Here is a 21,040-nt window from a genome sequence, read left to right on the forward strand (position 1 = left end):
GTCTCCAGGCAAATGGAGTGTCAGAGGGCAGTTTTATGCCCCTTTTGCATGACCTCTGTTGAGTCTTTTCAGAAACTCTCTACTCACCAGTTATTATGGCCATTATAGAATGAAGGTCATTATATTTCTGACTTGTGAATATTATTGTAATTTGTTATTTTAATTTCTATACTGGCTGTTTGTGTTTGTCTTACCTGTTGTGACTTCACACTGCTGTCTTTGCCTGTTTGTTCCACCCTTTTGTGTCAGGTTACTGATCAGACACACCTCCAGTTTAAACACAGGGTTTCCTGTCTGGACTTCCATCCCTAGATATACTGCCAGTGGGTTTAGTCACAGCCTCAATTTTGCCCCACAACACTTGCACAGATAATATGTATTTTAAAGAGGATTACACACTTAGCCCCAGATTAAATAAATGCTTTGATCCACCCATCCATATGACAACCCAGTAGCTGAAGTTACCTTCTTGTTTGATAGAAGCCAAACAGCAATTAATGTGATTGCAATCTGTGGTTAGGCAGGTGGGTTTATGTTTTGTTTTAACACGTGCCAAATCACTCTTAATTTTGCAAGTATCAGTGACCTACACATTGTAATCTATGCAGTAGATCACCCAGGATATTGGTTGTTACATATTAGTATTATCACAGCCTCAGTCAGTGCATGTTGTGGCAGGGAGAGGAAGAAATAAAATTGCAATTTCTGCTGGCAGCATGCACAACAAACTGAAAGCCATACACCTGGCTGTTTCATAGTTTTGAATGGTCCTCGGCTCTTCAATGCCCTCTTTACGAAAAGAGTATTACTCCCAACATAATCATTAACTCCAAAATATTCTTCAAAGGGTATTTTAATGAAGTGGATCTCCACTGAATACTGCTCATGCTAATGGAACACAATGCTCCTTTTTCACTTGTTTGCACACAGCAGACAGAGATCAAACTACCCAGTTGAATAAAGTACCTTTTCTGATTTGAAGCACCTCTTCTAAAACTTGTTTTTTCCCCTCTTCTCTTCAGTAATTAGCATTTGCCAATATGCAATGGTTCTTCAATTTGCCCCCAAAGAAACAAAAAAGTCACAGACTATGGATGCAAATGCATAGTGTTTTCAGACAATTCCCTTTACCATGGAACAGTATAAATTAAAAATCAATTAATGACATTTTGCACGAAATCCGAAGATGAGCCAATCTTTCAAAAAATATTGTCCAGATGTGTGCCATTGCTTGGAACAATAAAAAAGCATAAACATGTAAAAGGCTGGGTCCAATCTAGCAGCTTCCCAGATTTTCCTGCTCCCAAAGGGAAGAAAATATTGGAGCTACCACTGAAAAGCTCCCTGTCAGTAATGACTCTGAAACAGTTTCACATCCATTTTGTGAACATATGTGAATGTAATAATCACATCCTCTAGATTCAATACAATTTCAGTAAAATATATACCAGGGAGAGATGCATCAAGTACTGTACTTGGCCAATGAAAGGCCACCACAAACTATACTTGAGATATTTCAAAATATTATAACTACTCTTTAAACAATACAAAAATTAATTATTAGCTCCATGAGTACAACCATAACCTATTTAAGAAATGAATGCTTTCAGTGTGTCAAAACTAGGTTTAAAAATTAACTTTCAGGACTGAATAAACTTGAAAAAAGTAGAATGTAAGACGAATACAACTTGCCAAAAGTAGCAGTTAATCACAAAGGATAATTCTTCAGAATTTAATATTTATCTTCATCAAATATTTGCAGTGCTCTCACTAGTATACAACTAGCAGTGTGCAGCATAATGTGTATTGACCACTGCATCACAGTGACCACTTTACAAGAACTAATATTTTTTATAGAGCCACATCAGACTGTCCTAGCAAATACTTGTTAATGGGAGGTTAACTACAACTTAACAAAATTAACTGCAGATGATGTTCAACGTTGTATGAATGACTGGGGCCCCCTTGTCTTTCAGATGTCAATTTTACAGAAATGCTCAAAGTGCTAAAAGGATTGTTGTCCACAAGGTAACATAATACCACATAGAACAACTTAATATTTACACCTTGGATGGGAAATGGGGTGTCGTTTAGAAAATACAGTCGGAAAATTGTCGGACCATGAAAAAACAATCTGCCACATCCTTCTGTAAAATATGAAGGATCTGTGAAAGAGTACAATAACACTCAATTTATAAAAGAAAACAACAATTGATTTCAAGTCCCTCAGGCTGACTGTAAATTGCCTGCGCTGTCTGATGACTTTCACTTCTTCATTCTGCGTGGCCAAAATTCACTTGCCGGCAGAAACACACACTCGTTTTGAGCAAAGTGAGTTTAAGGAAACTGTAAATAGAGGCATCACACACATGCCAGAAATTCAGTCAACAGCTGTCAGATTCTCATGCCAGCTGCTTTAGAGAGCTGTAAAAAAACTAGCCATCAAGAATTGTTAGCTGAAGATGTAAAACACTGCCTGCAGCATTTGTCAATAATAAACAGTACACCCAATATTACATATTGTACAGGATACAAGATATTGTACAGGATCCCTAACGTTATTCCTATTACATTGAATTTGGAAGATCACAGTCATATACATCTTTAGCTTAGAGATGAGGATTTTAGTATAGCATAGCAGACAAAATGCAGGTGAATTAAAATAATCAAGAAATGTTTATCAAAACACAGCTTTACCTGACCTAGATTTCTACAAGACCTAGATTTGTACTAGAGCATGTTGGAAAAAAAAACAAAAGACTGAAAAATGTCATGCTTTGACTTATCCAGTTCAAACCCTCAGTACTGTCCCTGTCAAACCACACACTTGAAGGTGAAGGCCCTCACTCAAAATAGTTTAACTGACACAATACTGGCAGGATGTGTGATGATAAATGAAGGGAATTTCAGCGGAGACAATTAGTATTTGGTTTGTTTACAGGCGAAATAAAGTTTTTTTAAAAAAAATAAAGAGTAAACTTACAATATTTACAAGACTGCAAGGCCTAAATCCTTTAAACTTAACGCAATACAGGTTCATCACTCCGGTCCTACTGAACAAGCAGAAAAAGCAGTGCTGTTAGCTTTAATCAGACTCTGCAGCCTGGGGCTTCAACAATCCCATACTTCTCAAGTGTGCTCCGAAAGCCTAACTACTTACTGTCATCGATTTATTTCAGACCGGGGACCTGAGTGTGCTGCCTTGCCATGATGCACTGCCTCAGCCTCACTCACATGTGTTACCCCTGGGGTCTGATCCCCTGTCTGTCTTCCCCACAGTTTTCCAAGCACCTCTGGGGTCATTAGGAACAGACCTCATACTGTGCATACTGGAGCCTCTGCTATATTTCTGGCGAACTCAACTCATTTACTTTTAAACTGTGAGAGTTATCTTCTTACAGTCAAATAGGGTGATCATTTAGTGTTAGCTACAGCACTCTTACCAAAGGTCTGTTTTAAACAATCATTGAAGCACTGCTGCTCATACAGGGCTCACCTTCCTTTGTGCCTTAGCCAATGGCTATTTTGATCACAGGCAGACCCACCACAGTTTTATCATGTACGAATGTAAGAATGGTTGTAATCATTAGGAGGCGATTGGCCCATCTAGCAGTTTATTGATTCCAGGATCAGGCCTCACTCTTCAGCCTGTTCCTGGAAGGATCGCAGGGAATTAATTCCAGAATGAATGGGGAGCTGGACCACTCTTTAGCAATTGTTTTACTAACCTTTTGTACAAGACCTAGATATGGTATTCTCCAGATGATGAGTATTTAAAGCTAAAAGATTTCTAAATGACAGATATTTCTCCATATATCAGATTTATCCATATTGCCAGAACCTCAGTAGTTCCTTTGTTTTTGCGTGTCTGTTTACAGTTTCTGATTCTTTTACTTATAATTATTGTTTATTTTCAGTTCCTTGTCATATGTCACCCAGTTCTTCAGAAATCCGGAGTCAAATTTTATTTTTGGCATTTCATTGCTTTGCTCTGTTTTGAAAGTGAATTAAAACATCTTTATAAAATGCATACTGAGGTACAGTGTACTGGCATTGCTTTTTATGTGCAATGCAGGGAGGAGAGAGTTCAATAATAAACAGAACATGTCTCTTTTCAAGCAAATCCAAAACAATTACAATTTTCAATAGAAGGATGTCATCCCTGCCATGTAATTGGAGTCAAACTGACCCGCATTGACAAATAATGGCTAAAAAAATCTTTTGACTTCAAAGTACAAAAAAATGAACATTCTGTGTGCATATACATCCATCAAATTACATTTGTATACTGTAAGACATGTATTGTTACTGGTATAACTGAAACTCAAGAAGTGGCATTCCTAGACTTTTTTTGTGGTATAAAAATAAGGGTTGCTTGTCACTTTAACTTAGATTTATAAAAAAAAAAGAACCTTGAAAAACAGTGACATTCTTTAGGAAAACAGTAAAGTCTGATTGGACAGCACAGTCATTCTTCAGTGAAAGATTTCATTTCAGCCTCAGCTGGCCTGCTTGTAGCAGCAAAATAGAGGCCCCTCTAATACAGACCTTTTATTAACAGGTGCATTGTTTAAACTACCTCTGGTAGTACTGCCATGTGGTCACCTTTCAGCTCCGCAACTGCTAAGCAACTCTGGTCAATCTGCAGATATCACTCCTCTCCAGAAGGCTCAGACAGTGTAGAACACATTTTGTATGCAGGCAAGGATTCAAGTCTCAATTTGGCAAAGACCTTTTTCAAGCAAGGGCTTCCCTGTAGTAGCAATTTTTTGCCTTTTTTTTCCCTGTGTTCATTTGATAAGGTAAATGAATGCTGAGCCTCACTTCTGTGTTGTTTGACGCTCCTGCAACGCAAAGACACCACCACTTGTCAGGATTCTTTGATAGGATTGATCTCTTGACTGAACAAAAGGAACAAAAAGAGCCCAGAAAAAGTCTTTGGAGGTAAACTCCCTAAAGCTGCCCAAAGCAAAATGAAGAGGACTGCAAGAGTTCAAAAGCAGGCAGGATTTACTGTTGTGACCAAACACTGCTGGTTATAAAGGAAGCTTTAATGGAACCACTAAAATTAAAACAGACCTTGCCTATATTATTTAATATGTAGAATGACACCATTCTGCCCTGTATCTGTTATAAATGTTGTTAATACATTTTCTTAACAACTACTGTCCATATTACTCAGAAATCTCACTCAGCAATGCATTAAGTATGACGTTCAGCTATAACAGAACAACAGGTCGGGAGATTATGTCTGACAGCTACAAAGAAAGAATAACTGAACTTAAAAAAGGAGTAAGACATCCCTGTATGGCCTTCAAATAGTTGTTTTCTCTCCTTTCAAAAAAATGTGATTTTTTGTAGGTCTTTTAAATTTGAAGATTTGACTGATTTTAGTCCTACAAATGCATCAACTGTGATTCACTACTGTAAAAGCAACCTTCTTTTTCCAACTAAATCCACTTTCTTTTGTGCAAATCTGACAATTGGCAACACAAAAAAGAGGAACCATAGTTCAAGAACTGTAAAGAAGTTTTAAAATATCTCCAGATACATTTCACAACAAAAATTAAAGAATGTCCTATTTCTCATATCTGCATTCTCATAGACTAAAGATGAGACTAGCCATAAAAAAATTAAATGTAGTCCTTTCATGCAGATGTTGTAGTAGGTTATTTCTGTAGAAGTACTGTATCTGTTGCTTCCTGTTATTTTGTGGTTTACGTGCCATTCTGTGCATTATTCTTTCTCAATATGATAATTTCTTATCCTTTTTATTAACTATTTTTATAAAAAGTGATTCAAAAAACTATCTCTCCAGTGTGAGACTGAGCACATCATTTCAAGGATGTGTACAAGAATGTACCAAACTACTGTCTTCAGATACAATGCCTGTTGGTGGTCTAACTTCTGTTAGAAAATCTGTTTGACATGGTGGGGTGGAAACTGAGTTACCCTTAGAATTTATTTAGTTGTGATGATTCACATAACCGATTCTTAGGGAAAAAGTAGTGATAGGCAATATTTGGTTTTGAAAAAATAAACAAAGTGGGGTCAGATGGTTTTCTTTAAATTCAACAACATTTAACAAGAGCTTTTTCTCTTTTGTGAGCTCTTGCATTTTGGAAAGCATTTTCAAAAAAACAAATCTCAGAATTCTTCAACTTCAGCAGCATTATAACAGCAGACTCTTGGAAAACCAACTGTGTATACGTTATCATCACGGGGCTTTGCATTCAAAGTCTCTTTTTTCATATGAAATCAGCCCAGGATGATGAGGTGTTAAAACGTAAAAATAATAACAATAATAAAGAATTTTAGCTCCTTTATATAAAATAATATTATTCACTCATTTAATTCAGCTATTGTATATGTACTCATCCATAATAACCATTTTACAAAACACTGATTCATTCTAGAAAAAACTTTTAAAGGTTGTACTGTAGGTGAATAATCTAAGGGTATTAATACTACTAATGTGACTATACATGCTATGTACAGTCTATAAAATTGCCCTGATCCAACTGTCTTTGATCCTGTTCACAAGTCCAAGTGGACACAGCAGACCCTTTTCAATTGTTGAAGTCCCAAGAAAGACAGAAATGCAGTGAGGCCCCCAGAGCTCCAAGATTAACCTTTAACAAGACCCAGTGACACTTTGCTTTTTGCTTGACTGTAGCCAGTCCCATTGCTCTCAATCCATGGTCACTTAATTAAAAATACATTTAAAAAGATGCCTGGACAAGCTGAAAAAAGCAGAAGGGACTACCTCAGTAGAATACTTCTCCTTTAATCCAGGAGACCAGGAGACTGAAACGTGTCTTCCGACTCTCAACACAGCAGCCCACTTATGCTATCATCATGCAGGAGCTGTTTGAGGGCCACACAGAGAGTAATTACTAATATAAGGATATGACTAGGGGAAGATGCTACCGCATACTAAAAAAGTGTAAGAAACCCTCAGAGTGAGGGGCTGTACTGCAGCTGCCTGTGGATGGCCAGTGGCTCACTGATCACACGTCCTTCAGTACTTATTGAAATACTCGTTATCCAGTGAAAACACATTGCGATTCATCTCTATGGAGAGCCTGAGGGAAAATCAAGGGGAGAAGGACAGAGGGATAGGGCAAAATCATTGCAGCACAACAAAACACTGGATAGCCAAACCATTTCACGTCTCTCTGAGTGTCAGACTTGGCACAGCCAGCTCAAAGATGCTTTACTACTTTCTTATTCTAGGTGTGCGATCTCCACATAGTTCACAATCCCATTTTATTTTCATGTTGTACAAATGATACTTGTATCTAAAATCGGACGGCCACAAAACCTCACTGTAAGTGAAGTGAACCTTGGTCTCAAGAGGGCAGCCAATGTTCTATTCCAGGAAAAATAACAAAATCTTCCTTCAAACAGCATATTCAAATAGTGGGAAATCACACCAATTTAGTGGGGAACATTTACTGCAAATACGAGATACTCCATTGACATGCATCTCTTTAGTACCCTTTGTGCGTCTAGAGAAATGAGTTCCTACACTTCTGTTAACTAGCTATGGTTTTATAAAGAAGACCACATGAAAACAACAAGCAACACAGCATACAAAGAACTCCCTCCTTGCTGTTTTCCCCACAGACCTGATCTCTGTGTTCCACATTGATGCTTGAGGCATCAGTTAACACACTTAGATATGAGACAAAGCATTCAGAAGGAAATAGGGCAGGTAATGCACACCGCACAAAGCTCACCAGCAAATCTGACAATCCTTGCTTACTTAAAAACAATTGTGGATCCGCATACAAAAAGAACCAAGCAAGCAAAAAAAACAAATCAAGAGGGACCACAGGCAGTGAGCTCACAATGTCCTCGTATCTCCTTGTTCACATTGAGCCTCACTCTGCATCATCAATTACTCAATCTTCTATAGATTGTGTTTGATCAAAAAAATGGCAAGGTAAGTGAAATTGTTAGGAGAGGTGAGGCCTGCCGCATTTCAAACAGGCTCATCCATTCCCAAGTGGCACCAGTGAATACTTAGGAAATGAGGAATATGCTTCTTGTGTGAAGCAACTGAATGACTGTGTTTCAGCTGTGCTGCGTGCATGAACTGAAAGACTGCACAGGGCTAATGAAGGTCAGGAAGATAGAGGTTCATACTTACTGAGGGTTGGCCATGTTGAGAGATGTGGGCTGAGATTACATATGATTTCACCCAGTTCTAACTCCCGAGTAGTGTGCACAGGGAAGCGAATTTAAACATTGTGAACCTAAAGAAAGAAAAGAAGACAATTTCAATGAAAAGAAGGGATTTCAATGTGTACAGGCATACCCATCATATTCACGTGGTATATTATGAATGCAGCACACCAGTACATCAAGCAGCACAAAATGAAGTAGACATAAAGAAGCAACACTTTACAGGGAGGAAGTATTTACTGTACATAGCAATAACACATTTTCTTGCATGGAGTTACCATGTTATTATTTCTGTTGGTGATTTGCTTATTTTGTATACTGCATATTCCATCCCTTTTCTAACCATTTCTTCCAATTCGGGGTCACGGGAGAGCCGAAGTCTGTCCCAGAAAGCCTGTCCCCGGATGGGACACCAGTTCGTTGTAGGGCAGACACACACACTCACACTAGGGCCAATTTCCCCAGAAGGCAGTTAAACAGTACATACTTGAAACCAGCGTACCTGCCAGCATGATTTTGGATTGTGGGAGGAAACTGGAGCACCTGGAGGAAACCCACACAAACATGGGGAGAACATACAAACTCCACTCAGATAACAGTCCAGGTCCGGAACTGAACCCAGGGCCCCAGCGCTGTGAAGCAGCAAAGCTGACAAATGCACCACCATACTGCTCCTTACTGTATAAATTATTTTTTTAAATTATATCTACATATTTATTTTAAAATAACCATGTACTTCTGCAGTGGCACAGAACTATAAAATAGATAACACGTGAAATACATTGCACAGAACATATATATTGTAGCATTGTAATGATTTGTAAGTACGTATGTAATTACAAAGTAATTATTAGCTAAGCACGCTGTGTAAATGTACACTAAATATACTGCCGTGCATGACAGTGCCCATGTTAAGACAGCTGGGCTCTTCATACAGCAGTAGTTCTATTGTCCAGTTATACCGGACCTCCAAGGTTATGTATCAAAAATGTTTTAAGAATATCCTCACAGTCACACGGGTAACTGTAATACATAAAGGAAGAAGTTCAATCAGCTGTAGTTTCCTGCCAATATTGTGCATCGTTCTGCAAAAAATCCTTTTCCGTTTCCAACATGACACTTCTTAGGCTGGGGCAGGCAGAAACCATCATGGTGGAGTTTAACAGTAATGTTTGGGTCTGAGCATACAAAGACTGACCAGCCCCTCCCACCACCCCAGCTCGTCTCCTTGTGAGGAAGATCCAAAAACAGTGAACACTTTCCATTATTGATCAACTGGGCCAAGCCTGTTCTTCACAGTAGAAGAATTCGATATTTGAAGTCTAAGTTTGTTTTTCCATATGTGGCAGCTGTACTTCAGCAGAAGGTTAGGATGTAAACTCAGCCAATAAATGTTTCAGCACAGAGCTTGGGCAACACTTTTTGCTTCCCTTGGACTATTTTATCTTTCTTTCTTCTATGGTACCTCACTCAGCAAACATACAGGAAATACGGAGAGCACACACTTTGCTTTAAAGTCCCACCCAGGGTGACAAGCGGATTAAAGAAAACAATCACCAATCTACACGGAAATTTCAAAAATATCTGAACCGGATCTGTCAAGGAGATCAGGAGAGTCTGCAGATTGAAAATGATACTGATGTATCATATATCGATGTCATAATGTTGCACTTGTAAACCCCTTGCGCATAAGGACAAAACTATAAAGGGGACAACTTTGGAAATCCCACGTCCACTTTCTATTACTATTTTGAGGAGCTCAAGTGGAAAAGGGAAGATTATGGGAAATCATAGTGATCCAGTAAGGTAGATGTGAAGACTGATAAAATCGTCAACTAACTTCCTTGACATAATTAAACAACTTAAATCCATTATAAAACTGAAGGAAAATATACACCTTTATTTTCAATTCATTGTGACATCAAATAGCTAAAGAAGTGTAAGCACCAGAACATTAACATACAGTATCTTTCTTGGATTTAGTTTTCGAGCTTCTACTAGGGCTCTCAAATGTTTAATGGCAGTTGCTCAGAACTCACAGTCATACAAAAGCAAGGATTCTCAATTCTCCCTAAATCTAGCAGGGTGATGCTCTGTACTCGCACTTTTCTGGACACTCCACTCAAAGCGCTTTACAGGTAATGGGGACTCCCTTCACCACCACCAGTGTGCAGCCCCACCTGGATGATGTGATGGCACCCAGTACTCTCACCACACACCAGCTCTCAGTGGGGAGGAGAATCGGGTGATGAAGCCAGTTCATAGATGGGGATTATTAGGAGGCCATGTTTAGTCAAGTCCAGGAGTGTAAATGTGGCCAGGACACTGGGGTAACACCCCTTCTCTTTTTGAGAAACAACCTGGGATTTTTAATGAGCACATAGAGTCAGGACCTTGGTTTTACCTCTCAACCAAAGGCAGCACCTTTTTTACAATATAGTATCCCCATCACTTTACTGGGACTAGGACCCACACAGACCACGGGGTGAGCGCCCCCTACTGATTCCTTCCATCTGCAACCTTAGTTTTTCCCAGGAGGTCTCCCATCCAGGTACTGGCCAGACTCATACCTGCTGAGCTTCAGTGGTTTGCCAGTTGTGAGTTTTAGGGTAATATAACTGCTGGCATGTTCTCTTTTTATACATATCAGATGTGTAAATAAATGCACCAGGTAAGAGCAATTCACCATCATTATTGATTCTCCATACCTAGAATCAACACAACTTGCAATCTTCATTCTTGCATTTAGCTGAAAGCATTTATTCCTGAGCTTTACACTAGGGAAAGAACTTGGGGTAGATAAATATGATAAACTATTTAATATTGATTTGATCTGAATAATCAGAACATAATAGTTCTCCTTATTCTAGCTGTATAAGATATTAAAAAATAACCTAATCTTTGTTTACCATCAATACAAGGTTAATAACTTCCGGACGTCTGACAAATCCATTGGAAAGGTTAATCAACACAGGAATTTGAAGATCAAAAAAGGAGGGATTTTTTTTTAAAAAAAAAGCATCAGCCTTCAGCTCAGGGCCAGACTGTGGTGGAGAAAATGTGTTTTACACACTCATGTCCCATTACAGTAATCATTAATAATCTCCAGCTACAAAGGCTTTCCACAGCCCTGAGCTGAAGCAGAGTGATACCTTTGCCACTCACGGTCTACTTTGCACACATATGATGACATGAAACCTACCGCACCAAAAACCTGGAACATGACATACTGGCAAATTAATTAAACCAGTTTAGATCTTAAAAAAGGCTCCCTACATCCATTTCTGAGACAGACAGAAAGACTGGAAGAAATTCAAAACAGCTGCTGTGCAAGTGCAAGACTTAAAATACTTTTTCCTATGGCAAATATTTATTCTAAATCCAGCTCCATTGTTGGAAATATTGGCGCTAATGTATTAACATTTTTCAGATGCAGATTTCTGAAATACAAAACAAATACAAAAACTATTGCATGAAGAGCTAGACAGGGAGTTATTAAAAAAAGTTCATTGTAAATAATTCAATTAAAAGGTGTGGTCACAATTAATATCTTTTTTGTCTGCTGTGCTTGTGCAACACTCTTTATTTCTGGATTTCTGTCATTGAAATGTGTGTCTCTTGGCTGGAAATAGCTTTTTTACCTTCAGTCCCTGAGAGGTTCAAAAAGCTTTAATTTTGTTCTTTGCTTTTTAAAAAAAAACCCAACTATTCTTTTGCATACTTTTGTCAGAGTTTTCTGAAAGTAAAATCTTTTACTGAAAAGTAATGTTGATAACAATAAGCCACTTTTATAAAACAAAATCCAAATACCCTCAGTAAAGAAACACTGGCTTTAAATATGATTTCTTTCTTTCTGTCATTTTAACATAGGGACCATAGTAATTAATTTTATTAGGAGATGTCACTATTCCATTTCAGAAACCAATGAATCAGCAAACCACCTCTGTCTCATGAGGAATTGTGCAAAGAAATCATTACTAGTAGCATAATATCTCTTCAAAGGCAGAACTCAGTTAACATCTTTTAACACAAAATAAACACAACAATGTTGTATACTACTGAAGTACATTCAAAGCAAAGATGAATAGAGTGAAAAGCTATGAACTGGCCAGCAGAACTGGTCTCTGCCCTGAGGCAATCACCAATGACTTCTTGATAATGCTTCTATTTAAATCTCACCAAAAATCTCACCCCTAAAGACCTCATTTTTTAGCTTGTACTCGAAATGGGATTTTCCTCACCTTCCATTTAAAATACAGCAAGCTAACCTGGAACAGCCTCATTCAGGGGCACTCTTGTCTCTGTCTTGTAAAACATATTTTACAAATCTACACATACAGTATAAACTACGAAAGATAAATTTAAAGATGTCTACACCAGTTCATTTCCTCTGGATTGAGATTGCTGTATGTTATATATTTTCTCCACAGCTTAGTCCTACATGAAGAGTGCAGTCTGCATAGTGATCCAGATCACATATTGGGATCAGAAACGATGCATGCTGCATTCTTATTGAAATGCAAAAGTGTAGAGATGTTTCTATAGTGTAAATTTAGAGGAAGCAAAATAATTATTCCCAACAGGTTCTAGCCATGATATATTGCCATAGAAGACACAGCCTGAATATACATTTTCTTCTCCATGAAAAAAAAAACACTTTAAGTGGCTATTCAATATCGCAAAAAGCACATTTCAGGGTCGGTCTGTGTTCCGGCCATTATGTAACTAACTAAAAATGTATTTATGTGGACTTCTAAGCTCTTTCTGCCCTCAGTGCACGTGGCATTGACTCAATTCTAAACTAATTTGAAATTAGATTATGACAAAGCGTTAAGTAAAAAAGCTCAGAAATAACACCATCTGACACTGGTCACATTCAGTACTATGATCAACTGTTTACGTTGCATTTTACTTCGTAGCCAAGGGAACTTCAACAGTAGTTTTACAAACTATGCATATTAGTCCTAGGTCTTTTCCCCAAACCTCGCCTTGGAGAAAATGCAAGATTTAATCTTTTAGCGGTCCCTGCCGAAGTACCACGTCGTGGTTGCCAGTTCGTTTCCTCTATTTACAGTACCTCCTCTACACATAGACCACTGGAAGTTTTTAAAGAACGAAATTCACCGAATGCTCATAACTTGTATCCGTGTATCTCAGGACTAAAACGTCGAAGCTAAAACACTCTTATGGCGCTATAAACTCTTTGCTGTGAGACTACCATCCCAGAGGCTGCTTCTTTTATACTTTGGCGTGCCGCGTTTCGGGAGATCCTTGCGTCTTTTTTTCGCATACACAGAATCCCTCTCTGTGAGTAAGCAGAAAAGCACAAGCTGGTGTGGTCTCAACCCGTCCATGTTTTCACAGTTCTACCACAATTCTCTATCAGCCCCTTTCATTTCGCTCCTTCGCAAGGCCTGGAACCGCTGTCGGTTACGGTGCACATTCTGTCTCGTTGTGTAACTCAATCCTGCGCTCACACCAAACCCGTCAGATTACAAATGCAGACAGCAGCTTTTCGGAGTCCGCAAATCCGCTCATAATACGCGTGTAAATAACAACTGAGGCTAGTGGAACCTTTTGACCATGAGTCTTAAGCAACCTTAATTAATACAACAATAGAAGAGGAGGCAGAGAGGGTGTGTGAATGTGTGTGGCTGTAGTGGTGGTGGTTGAAAGGGAGTAGGGGTTCTCCTGATGGGGGCAGGGAAGAAACCCATAAACTATAATGAACGATTCGTTCTGAGCATCAAACCTACCTTTCTTGGATTACATTGTGTAATCGTGCCTCCCTTTCCCCCGTGATGATGATGATGGTCAGCGTGTGTGAAGCTCCGGTCTCGCAATGTGTAGGCTGCTATCCTTAGCGGGCTTGAACTGGACAGACACCCCTTCTGCTGCTCACAATTCGGGGTACGTCGAAGGAGTCGAATTCGAAACCAGAGCATCATCCTTCACCAGTATGTTGTTAGGTATCCCGGACTAACCAAATAACTGGATAGGTGCATCCTTAAAGCGAGGAGAAAACACCAGACCGCTCCTGCTCGAAGAGGGTCTTCCCCACGACCACAGGCAGGGACTCCTTTTGGTGAATATAGGTCTTCCACGGCGAGGAGCTGTCCAGGTGCTGAAAAGGTGATTAACCTCAGATTCCCGTGAACGGTGGTGGGTAGCGCCTTTATAAGCAAAATCAAAATCTCATTCGATCACAACGCCATCGACTTGAACGGTAAAGGAAATGTCCAGTACATTGCCAATGCAGTCGCAGTCCTGATACGCGAACACATTTCCACTAACAACCTTGTGCTGTGCCGATAGGTCTCTGTAAAGCCGAATGAAAGCTCGACTTTAGTCACCTCGTTTTTTTTAAGACACCAGCTTTATGCTTCAATTGCCCCTCTCCGTATCTGAAGTCATTTTTTCCAGGTTTCCTGAAATAAAGACACTACGGGGATAGATTTGTTATCTTTATACCAATTGGTTTAACCATTCGTCATTCAAGCAGATTAGCCCCTCGATGGTTAAAGCACACATCAATCAATCTCATAGCTGCTTCGCAGGCTCTTTATAATTAAACAAGGCTGTCCGTAGTCTGCTGAAGGGGTTGAGCTATCTCAAAATATGTGATTGTCATTGGGTTATTCTACCGGAGAAAACTGGGAGTTAGAAATTATCATAATATTCAGAGACATAAAGACACAATCTTGGGAAAATGCATCTATATGGCACGTTACAGAGGAAAATATTTCCATTTCGTTCTTCGTTGTCGGTTCTCAAACATTTCAGGGGATACAAACCGTCATTTGTTCATCCGTGTTCACCTGCCATTTTCTCCAGATAAATGATTTTCAAGTGGAAGCATGACATGATTCAGTATCAGAGACTTAGCAGTCTAAGGTGTAAGGGAAACAAAAAATCTTTCAAATGAAACGGCGAAGATGTTACTAGGTTACAGCAAAAATGATGATGCGGAGAATGCTGTTATTTAAACGGCAAATTAGCTTCGATCACATGGAAAAACGAGAATATTCAAGCAGTGTTAACAGAAGTGAGAGAATGTGAGCGTTATGTTATGGAAGAAATACGTAATTCGAGCGCTGTGCACACTAACCAATAGAAAAGTCCATTTTGATGGTTTATTTAAAATATATGAATTCATCGCTCGTTATTTTTCTTCTCATAAAGGACTGACAGGTTTGTCTTGATAACTGAACCGAAAGGTTTGCATTGATAAACACGATGGTCTTCTAGACCATGGAGATATGATCCTTTTTTAGGCTGTCACCTTAACAAAGGTAATGAAAGAATGCATAATCCATCCAATCCATAAAATAATGTGGCAAATACAACCAGCACACGGGCTAGGAGGACTGTTAGGGCAGCAACATTGTGAAATTGTGTCTGATTTATACTAGCTGTACTGCACAGTGAAGCCCTGTTTTTAAACAAAATAATCCTCTGTAAACGTATTTGAAAGCTAGTGTCAAGTTATGGAGACGTAATTTAGTTATAAGAGTATGGAAATTTATCACTTTATTTAAGAGGTAATATACAGTACGAGGCGTCTGATACGCAGACAACACAGAAACAACCCAAAGCACCCTGTGTATTGCAATATGCTTGAAATGCGAGGGAAACAGGACTCCTTCTCCAAAGCAGCACGTACCGTTAGAGGTTTTGGTTTCATCACTACAAAACGCATTCATCTTGTGCCTACAACTGTACGTGCTTTTCCTCGGCACAGGCTAACAGTAAAGAATGAACAGGATCTGGGCTTCGTGGAATATCCGTGCATTTACTCTTCCTTTCCGCACAATACACGCACATCTTCATTTTCTGTACCTTTTTAAATGTTCGTTATCAACTTCTTAAAATATTAAAGAATTTACGATTTGCGCAATTTTATTGCGAAGAACATAGTATGTTTCAGATTGAGTTGCAGATGTAAAGTCTGAGCTCCCCTTTGACACTGATGTCACTTTACAATAAAAAGCAGTTAAAACATCCCCTCATTCTCCGCATTTTAAGTGTCGGGATCAGGGGTGAAGCAATTCCACTGTCTAAACATATACACTTTCAATTCTGTAAGTAACGAGTTATATAAAATTCTACAAATAAATGTTTTTTCTGTATATTACAATTAAAATTTCCAGGCTGTCTCACTGTACAACAGACAATAGCTGGGTTGGAAAAAAACACATAGCAGGTATCTTAAATTAGGACAATGCCAACATAATTAACGAAATAAAGACCAGTTTTATTATTAGCATTTTTGTTTTTAACTAAAAATATTTCCCAGTCAACATATTAGTCAGCACAGAAGAAGTCATCACATTTATAGAGCAAACAAATACCACATCTCCATCTGTTTAGCAAATTTATGCAACTAATTGGAGAAAAAACGCCCTAATTTAAAGCTAGAGCTAACTGAATTATGAAACACCTTTTCCTTAACAACGCTACAACTGTAAATCCAATCATCGTGAAATTCAAAGAGTGTGATACATTAGTAACACCGCAGTGCACCGGAATGTACCGGGATGTACTGGGATGACAAGAATCTAATTTACTCATGCAAATGAGCACAATTAAATAAACACACTTTCCACAATAAGTTTAAGGGCATATTATGAATCTCCACAAAATCTGTAGGACAGCTTAACTGTCACTAAAAGAAAATTGCTTATGTAAATTAGGTTGATTAGTATGTAGCTAATACGCATAAGCAGACTTAATTATAAAATATTATTCTTAGTTGGTGGAAAAGTAATTTCACTGCTTACTGGCATATATCAGCTGCCTAAATACTGAAGAATTGGCCTGTTTGCCCTCATGTAAATGTACCAGTGCAACTGCTTTAAAATATGTGTAAAAGCAACTGAAAGTTATATGGAGATGTTAGGTACTGTGTGAGCACACTTCCATGACAGTTATGTGAGATGATTATTCACAAAAGTGCATTTGACGCATGCTTTATAAACATAGTCCATTAAAAAACCATCATCAACATGGACATGGACATTAAATAGAAACGCTCAGTGTAAAAAAATAGTTACCAAAGAACTATCAAATACACACCAAAGGAAGGCTTCACCACCAAATAAACATATTATCAAACCTTTCTGGAAAAAAATTAAACATATTAAATGCATAGAACAAATAAGCAAGTGGCATAAGATCGGATCACACACAGACACATAGTACATATTTGAGCCAAAGGGCACATCAGGCTGAAACCTGTTCTGGTTTTCACTGCATTGAATAGAGAGCACAGAGAACTCTCATCTAGAAGATTTCCTGGATGAAATGATAGTCCTTTGCACATAAGATCACAATTCTAATGTAAAAAACAAAGCAGATCTCTGAAAGCCAAGAGGACTTACTGACTCTACAGCAGACAGGATTCATAAGCATGTCTGTTCATTACAAGAGCAAGTCTGTCAAATACTGTCAGTGACAGCTATTGTTTTCTCACAGCAATCTCCTGGGCCTTGTACTCGTGATGCTCCAGCTACTGTGCTTGGATCAGCTGGGTAGTTTTTCTTCCAGCTTATAAATGAGGCATCGTAAAGAACTCAATGATGAACACAAACTGCTGTGGGGCAGGGCTTGCATGTCTACACATAAGACATTAATAATGTATTGTGTTACATTTACAGAGGTGGTCTCATTGTCTCTACAACTATTAATCACTCCAAATGAAGTATTTTCTAAATAGGGCCACTGCAATTATTGTCACAAAAGACAGTATTCAATTGCAATTTGTACACATGCTGCTTGTCCAGTGAAGACTTTGTGGATTTCTGCAGAGGACTACATACTGTATGATGAATGGACATTCTCTTTCTCCAGTAACTGGATTTTGAAAGCTTGACAAGGCCAAAAAAAAGGCCAAGGACAAAACTACCAAGAATCACAGCTCAGAAGGAGTATCAGCATGAATAAATCCTATCTGACGTTGTCATCAGTCCTTGTATGGCTGCAGCAGTCTACCTGGAATCTCTCACTGGAAGACCAGAGCGTTATGTCTGTCTGCCATTTACACAAGTATAACGTTGGCTCAGACATAATCTGTAGTATTCTCATAATTCTTACTACTTGAACAGGGAGGATTGTAATCTGCTGGGAACAGGAGTTTTATGCCAGTATTGTCAGAAGTTGCCTATTTTCAATTAAGAGGATCCACAACTGTTAATATTTGTCATAAGTTAGTTGAAGCACTATTCATGCTAGGAAAATACATACAGTGATGTGCTATGCTGAAGTGTCAAATCTTTCTTCTGTATTGCCATGACTGTGGTTAAGCACAGGCTTGCTCATGACCATGCTGCAAGCTTGACTATAATATAGAAGGTAGTAGTTCAGGTGGGTAGCTGCGTCAGCATGCGTAGGCTGCAGAGGAACAAGTAATAGGTTTATTCCATGCTGAAAAAAAGAAGAAAGAGCACACCTGAAGAAGGCTCCACGGCCGAAACGTTGTGTTCTCTTTCTTCTTTTTTTCAGCATGGAATAAACCTATTACTTGTTCCTATAATATAGAAGGTTTGTTACCTCTGTTACAGAACTGCTTCTCGTATGGTTATGTATTTGTTGAAATTTGGAAATACCAATTTTTGGTATTTTATGACTTGGTAAGTGACTCCTGTACTGAAAGGAAAGGAAGAGAACCTACAGACATGCTCCTACAACGTGCCAGCTTGCCAGAACCATTTATATTCTGACTCACTTGGAGCTCCACAGTGCCTGACAGAAGAGTTAGCTGGGTAGGCAGCTTGCTGGAAGATCTCTGTGTCTCTTGCCTACTGTAGATGAGATTACTATAGGCCTGCAGGGGAACAAAAAGTAAATCGTGGCCACTGTTCCACCCAAAACAAGAAGATCATTACTAAACAATGCCCAGTCTACCTTGGAGATTAACATCTGCTCGCTGTTGCTCAGGGAATCTCAGGCAAACCACCTAGTAACAGATTGGGTTATAAGACACAGCAAATACCTTTAATGGCTGATACACTCTGAGCTCTGTGACTGTGCAAATCTTTGATGCAGACATTGAACATACTGGAATGTTTGTACTTCTTTGCGTTGCTACTGTAAGTTTTTAGCTCTGGTCAGTAGTCTCTGTTTCCGTTAACAGTTTTTTTGTAAGCACCTCAGCTAGATGTGATAGGCGGGTACTGTATGTGTTTACTCCACAAGTTTGATTCCTCCAAGGAAATTCTAACCAGACTAAAACAAATCTCACATCGTTTTGGGTTCCTGGAAACATTTAATAGTGTAATCACTCTTAGTGGCAGAGATAAAACAGCTACCTTTGAAAAACTGTTAAATATGTGCTCTCAAACCATGTAGTGTATTAGGAAATTCTGAATATATGTTTTTATATCTACAGCTATTTCAGGTTTAATATAACCTATTGGAGGAGAAGCATATTTCTAAAAATAATGTACCAGTAGACAAGCAGCAGCTGAAAAGCTAAATAGACATTTTTGCTATTTTCTCAAACCCTTTGCTTTGCAAAGCTTTAAGCTCCTTTACTTGATGTTCACTTTTCATTTATAGTCACAGAATTGAAGAACAGTTCATGCGAAATCAAATTTATGTGATGCTACAGAGACAAAACAGTGTGGGTTAGGCAAAACAAAGCTACAGCAAAGCTCTGCCTTTTACATGTACGGACATGGTACTGTACAGAACCTGAAAGAGCTGCGGATGTTTAACACGCTGAGATCTTTTCTGATACAAAAGCACTGGAAAGTCCACACGCACACATGTATGTTTAATATGGAGGTGATCTGCTTGGCAAAAAACGGACGAACATCAAGAGTTGGGATGTTCCTGAGCGCTGTTTCCAATAAGTGCATTTGTGAGCAGCAGGACAGAAGTCTCAAAGCGCTGATCAGCGCGGCCAGGCGAATCTTTGGGTTGGGAAAGTTAAGCCATGCGTTTGGCTGTTGGAGGGAGACAATTAGGGGAAAGCTTTGATGCGAAAGGAGTCCTGGGACCAGACCGATGAAAGCTGTTAGAGAAATTGAGGCCAGTGGAGTCAGAGGACCCAAGGGATACTGACAGAGAGGAGAAGCTTGTATTGAGTCCGGCTGAAAATCTAACTGTAGCTGCAAAAGTGCTTGGGCCTAGGCTCTGGGAGCAAACCGGACAAAACACAGAGCTGTTAAAGCCCTCACGCTATTGCACACAAAAATGGCAATGACCGCACATCAAAGGATAGGAGAAGGATCCCCATTTGGTTGCTGGTCAAATAAACTGGACTATCTTAATTTTCTAGCATAAACATATAAACTCATTTACTGTATAACAAAGTTCAAGTAGGGAGCTGCGCCAGCACGCGTAGGCTGCAAAGGAACAAGTACAGGTTTATTCCCTGCTGAAAAGAGAAGAAAAGAAACAACGTTTCACACCTGAATAAGGCTCCACAGCCGAAACATTGTGTTTTCTTTCTTCTCTTTTCAGCATGGAATAAATCTTTTACTTGTTTCTTTACTGTATAACATAAGATAGATCACTTCATTAGCCAAATACAATTTCTTGCATTAGGAATTTGTCTTTTTCGCATGCCCCAACTTGAGTCACACACATGAGTCACACAGACGGGGAGAGAAGCTTGGGGTCTGAGCGCAGGGTCAGCCTTTGTACGGCGCCTCTGGACCAGTTGGGGGTGAAGGGCCTTGCTCAGGGGCCCCACGGAGTAGTATTCCTCTGCCGGCTGCGGGATTTCAACTGGCAACCTTCCAGCCAGAGGAGCAGATCCTTAGCCACAGAGCCACCGCTCCGCCCCTATAATATATAACATAAAGTTATAAACATGGGGAGAAGCTTATCAACAGGCCATAGGCAA

This window comes from Atractosteus spatula, chromosome 7 (assembly GCF_055471065.1).
Source record: "Atractosteus spatula isolate fAtrSpa1 chromosome 7, fAtrSpa1.hap1, whole genome shotgun sequence".
In the NCBI taxonomy this organism is placed as follows: Eukaryota; Metazoa; Chordata; class Actinopteri; order Semionotiformes; family Lepisosteidae; genus Atractosteus; species Atractosteus spatula.